The sequence below is a fragment of the Alligator mississippiensis genome, chromosome 4 (assembly GCF_030867095.1).
Source record: "Alligator mississippiensis isolate rAllMis1 chromosome 4, rAllMis1, whole genome shotgun sequence".
In the NCBI taxonomy this organism is placed as follows: Eukaryota; Metazoa; Chordata; order Crocodylia; family Alligatoridae; genus Alligator; species Alligator mississippiensis.
Genome location: NC_081827.1, coordinates 166552864 through 166558863, shown reverse-complemented (window position 1 = coordinate 166558863; position 6000 = coordinate 166552864).

Here is a 6000-nt window from a genome sequence, read left to right as displayed (position 1 = left end):
TGGCCCCAGTTCAAGCTGCTCGTGTGAACGATTGTCCTGGTCTGGTTTGATGGGAATCAACGCATTTTTTTTTTTTTTTTAACGACTGGGGCAGGCAGAGGTTGGGGAGGGGCACATCCCCCTTGCACACACCTGGTGCAGATAAGTGCTGGCAGGCTCCGGACATAAAATCATAGAAAATTCAGGTTGGAAGGGACCTCAGGAGGGCATCCAGTCCAACCCCCTGCTCAAAGCAGGACCATCCCCAACTAGATCATCCCAGCTAAGGGTTTATCTATCCGGGTCTATAAAATCTCCTAGGATGGAAAGTCCACAACCTCTCTGGGCAGCCTATTCCAGTGCTTTGCTACTCCCTCCCAGTGAGAGAGTTTTTCCCAATATCTAACCTAAGCCTCCCTAAACTTCAATTTCCCTTAATATTGATCATTACTCCACGGTGTGGGGAATCTCTTGCCAGGCAGCTTGAGCTGTAGCCAGCTCCCTCATTCTCCCAGAGGTCGCCAGGGCCTGTGGCTACAGGGCCAGAACCCTGTTTTTAACACGTGTTAAGGCCATGTACCTGCAGTGCATCCCAGCAAGGCCCTTCGGGGCCACAGGAACCACCCCTACCTCCACAGCTCCTTGCATATGAGACCCCCATATAAGAGGCAGGCTGAGATTTGTAGCTTGTTCCTCTAAGCCAGGGATGATCCCAGCACTCAGCTCTGGAGGCAGATTCCCCAACCCACCCACCCACCCCTGCCCCCCCCCAAAGACAGGGTGCTGTGCTGCTCTCTAACCCTGGCCTTTGTGCCCCTGCTGAGTCCCTTGGAAAAATCTCGTCCCATGTGAGCTGGGTCTTTCAGGGCCCCTGAACAGGCAGCCCCGTCCCCAAGGGAGAGGGGCAGGGGACGAGCTGCATTTTCATTCATAAAACCACAGCTCCACCGTGCCCTGGCGAGCTGAGCCCTCCGGCAGCCACCGTGCACGTTTTGGAGCAAAGATAAAGGCAGGAGTACTGCTGCGGGGCTCAGCAGCTTTTCTCCTCTTGTCCTTGCTGTTGTCACGAGGATGTCTCTAATGCTATTACACCGCTGAAATTTAAAACATACGGATCTTTTCTTTCCAGTCAGGGAAGGCAGCTTTGCCCCGCGTGCATAAGCTTGGGTCTGATCCTGGAAGCCACGGGGCCCTTGCATTATTTTGCAGTGCAATGCATTTATTTAACTAGGGGGAGCATCAGGCTCTTGCTTTGTGCGAGGCAGCCGCTATTTGTGGGTGAAATCCTGTCCCCCACGCACCTTTGAAGTCAAAGGCAAAATTCCCCCGGACTTCACAGAGGCCCGGATTTTGCCCGCAGTGTGTTTGTTGTGTGCAACTGGAGGAAGGACATTTCCAAAAGGCAGCGCAATGCCTCTTCTTACCTTAATCTTTCGTTCTTCTCCACCCCGCTTTGGCCGTGGTATGTCTCCAAGTACCGAGCAGAGGATTAGATAGCGCATGATTTATATGTTTCTATTATTTCTCACCAATTAGGAGTCTTTTGTGGCTATTAAAGACATTCCCCTATTAGTGCCTGGGTCCGAAGGGGGCTTCTATGTTTCAGGCCAGAAACTCAGACCAGGATAAATAACCAATTTAAAGCAGAAGGGAGTTTTTTACTGGGGCGGGGAGGGGGGAATCAGCGCTCTTCTAGAGCTGAATTGATGCAAAAAATAGTGTCGGTATAAACTAGGCAAATCAAAGACAAATTCACAGGAAAACTGTACTGGGTGTCATTGATCAAGTTAAACTAAAATGTGGGGAGGGTTTCCCCCCTGTAATTTTATGCATGAACATGTATTTGTTTCTGCTGCGCCCAACAGCTGTATTAGGCGTCTCCCGGTGCCTCTGTCACAGTCAACTTTATCAGATTTATTTTATTTCTTCCCTTTCTTTTTCCAATTGCAAAAAAGCTTTCACCGGGACGGCGTATTTTAGCACTTCACCCATCAGGGAAGCCAGCAGCTGAAACTAATCCGAAGGCCATGATTCAAAATGATGCTGTCCCAAAAGAAACCCCCTTATTCCAAATGAAACCTCACGTCTGAGAGCAGCAGAAGCTCGATAGAAACAATAATGGTAGGAAAGGAGCTCCGGTCTCTGCAGCTTTGCCCTCACTGCATATTAGGAAATATCTACCCATTCCTTTATCTACCCATCTGTCTACACGAGCTTCAGACTTCGCATCTAATCCCATCTACCGTATAGTCTATTGATCTCCTAATATGTCTATTTTGATGTATTTAATATTTATTAGTGCTGTTTGCTTTTTGTGCCTCCTGGAACCGAAATCCTGTTCCCAGCATTTTTGTACGCGCCTGGTTCAGGGCATCTACTCGTAAGAATAGCTTTGAATCCAAACGTTGTTAGGGGGTCTTTTCTTTTTGACTTTATCTCAACGGTTGTTAATGGAAGGTTAAAGCCCAAATTAACAAATACATTCTCAGCATCGGCAAGACGATCTTTCACATCAGGACTAATAAAACCAGCCTTTTGCTGGATGTCAAACACGGCTAACCACCTCTTTCTGTTCACAGATGTCAAATGAAAGGTTTCGCCCTGTTACGGATGATGGGCAGCAAAATATAACCCACCCCGTTCCATATTTATCTGTAATTTACTATTAAGGGCAGATTGATTTCATGCCAGATCCCGATGTGTTATTTCTTTTTATGACGTGTCATTTCAATTCGAGAATCCATGTTTCCCAAGCAATGTCTTTACTTGTTTTTTTAAACCACTGTAACGAATGGTTAATTACAAGCAGTCGCCTGAGCGCTCGCTTGTATTTCAACTTGATTAAAAGGCATAAAGATCCCAACGTGGCAACGTATTGGAAAGAATGCAAAGAAACCTAAAATCCAGAGTGCCTGAAATTCCCAGAGCCCCCCAAAAGGCCCCGATCCTTCTTTGTGAAAGAGGGAGCAGAGGAATGATTTGTTTTGGGGCATGGGGAGGGAGAGAGGACAGGATTTTTTTATTTTTTTTTTAATTTCCAGATTGCTCTCAAAGTCCCTGCTCACTGATGGGGAGGGGAAAGGAGATCAAAGGAGGTCACTATACCTAAAATAAGAACAACGGAGCACACACTGGCATTCAAGCATCCGGAGAGCTAAATTGCAACCCGGAATAAGAAGCCACATTTCAGGCAACATCCCCCTGCATATCAGTTGTACAAAGAGGTCACAAACTTTAACTAATCTCCCCGCGATGCAATCAGTTGCTCCGTATAAACACCTCCATTTCAGGCAGCACGATGTAAAAGAAGCCCCCCTCCCCCTTATTTTTATTTTTAAACACAGAAGAGGTAACAAACTTTAATCAGTTCCTTTCCTTTGTGGCTCTGTGGCTGCTTCTCCGCCTTCCACCAAAAAGGCAGGATACTCCCCCCCCCAAAAAAACCAAAAAAACCCAACCCCACTGTTCTTCGGAGTTTTACTCAGCCCCGGCCAAACTGAAAAGAGGGATCAAAGAAATCAGGGTGCTGCGTTTGGGATTAAATTGCACCTCGTTGTTTTACTTTGAGAGAAACGTGGGGATCATTAGCTCTGCAAGCCGGGCTCGGAGTGCGGAGTGTCCCCTCGCCTGCGAGGGCTCTTGTGCAGAGGGAAAGCCGGGAGCAGAGACACGGGGCTTTTCACGTTGCGATGCTGAGAGCATATGAGCTTTTTAAAGATGTCATCCCAGCTCTACCAAGACAAGGATTTCTACAAAAGACAGAAGAAAAGCTCCTCCAGCCTTTTCCTCCCTTTTTTTTTCTTCCTTGGGGGTGGGGTGGGGAGGGGGAAAGTATGTTTTCCCATATGGCCTCATTTAGGGTAATTTCTTTCAATTGCTAAAAGCATAAACTCCACCTATTGCACCATTAGATTTATACGGAACAGCTGAAATACCCTCCAAAGGATGTGGCTGGCCTGGAGCGAGGAGGGAAGGGAGGGGTTGGGGTGTTCTATCTTCAGGAAAAGTTTGCAGATAACTTTTTTTTAATCCATTTTTTTTAAAAAAGGGAGATACTGATAACCCGGGAGTTTAGAGTGAGCCTCATAACTCACAAGAAAGCCTTGTCCATTGCCTTCTATTGACTACATGTAAACACAGTAAATGAAAGGCCTTTAGCGACACCTAATCCCTCAACCCCCCTCCCAGCTTTAGCCTCTCCTCCCTCCCTGCCCCCCACCCCCATCCAGCCGACCCTGGATGGGGGGTAGGCATGGGGGGGGGCTTTCTTTTTTTCTCACAGCTTGCTGCTTTCCCGAGCCCCTCCTCTGCTATCTAATTTATCATTAACACCCTGACACTAAACTAAATAAATGAAGCGCGCGCCCCCCCTTCCTCCATCCCCTCCCGGGCGCCCCCCACACCTTGCCCCCAGACCGCATATTTCCCAAGGAGCCTTTGACATGAAATATCTGAAAATATTTACTGAGGGCTGGCGGGCGCATTCTCTCCCCGACCTCTCCTCTCTGTGTCCCTCGGAAAGTTGCAGGCCGGGCACTGCAGATAATTAACATCCTGATTAAATTACCTTCTTTAAAAGATAATCATGCTAATCACGGGCTCAGGAGCTGGGCTGATCCGGGCAGGCCCTTGCGTGGACATAGCCTCCCAGCGCCTCTGCTCTGGAAACGGGACCTTGTTTAGATCCAGATTCCACCTTTGGCCCTTTTCAGATTTGAGGAGGGTTTTTTTGTTTGTTTTTTGTTTGGTTTGTTGGCGGTTTTTTTAAAGGAGGGAACAGCTTTGACATTGAGTCAGTGCAAGGAAGACAAGACGCTGGCAACCAGTTTGCAGGGCAAAAGGGGGTGGGATGGGATAGGAAGGGAAAAGCTCTTCTGTGGGACCTGCAATGTGTGGACTCCCCAGATTTTCCCTGGAGCTGAGTGTCCGACTCCCTGCATCCGGCAGAGCTTGGGACCAGGCTGCTGGAGCTCAGATAACTCACGAAGCCGACTGAGCTCTCCTGCCTTTCCCTGTTTCAGATCCCCCTTCTCTGCGGAGGAACCCACCGGGGCTAGAAGCAACATTCCCCAGGTCAGGCTGGTCCCTGGGAGTGTGCATTGTTTCCGGCTCTGATAAACCGGCTGCACAGGGAGAAGTCCTGTAGGGTTGTTTTACTTAAATGGGGTTTTGGGATTTTTTTTTTTTTGTTGTTGCAAAGATGCCCCTGCACCGGAAGAAGCCGTTCTCGAGCTTTGCAAGGCAAAAGATTGCACTGAACAACCCTCCGCCCCCCAAATGTCCGCATGGAGAGCTGGCTCCGAAGGGCAGCAGAGTCCTGGCCCTCAAAGTAGAAACACATGGATGGGGAGTCGGCTCCGGGCACTCGTGTCTGGCCTACAAATTAGACGGAAGTGGCTATTGATTTCCGATTAAATGTTTAAGGAAAATGTTTCATTCAGGAGAAATTTGTCCAGAGAAACACTTACATCCCCGTAAAAACAGAGCAGCGGGCACACAATCAATCACACACACGCATATATATGTAGGGGCAGGACAAGCCCGCGGAGGATTTTAGACCTACAACCCCCACCCCCCTCACACACACACACGTGCGCGCGCACGCACACACATGCACACACACACGAGCTGGACAAACCTGCAGTGGATTTCATACCTACACACACATCCGTACAGGGACTGGGCAAACTCACAGAGGATTCCATACGTGCAACCCCCACACATACACACACACACTCAGATGCACACACACACATATACAGGAACTAAACAAGCCCACATAAGATTTCCTACCTACAGCACACACACGGGATGGACAAGCTGGCAGAGGATTTAATACCTACAACGGTCACACACACATACACACAAAATCCCCAGCTCACTCTCTGCACACCCCCCCCAAGCAAACACACAGACACACACCTGAGTCTCCATGAGACTGATGCACACGCAGCCACACAACAGACCCACACGAGGTCAACACACGCACACAACCAAAGGCGGCAGCCACCACACCAATGT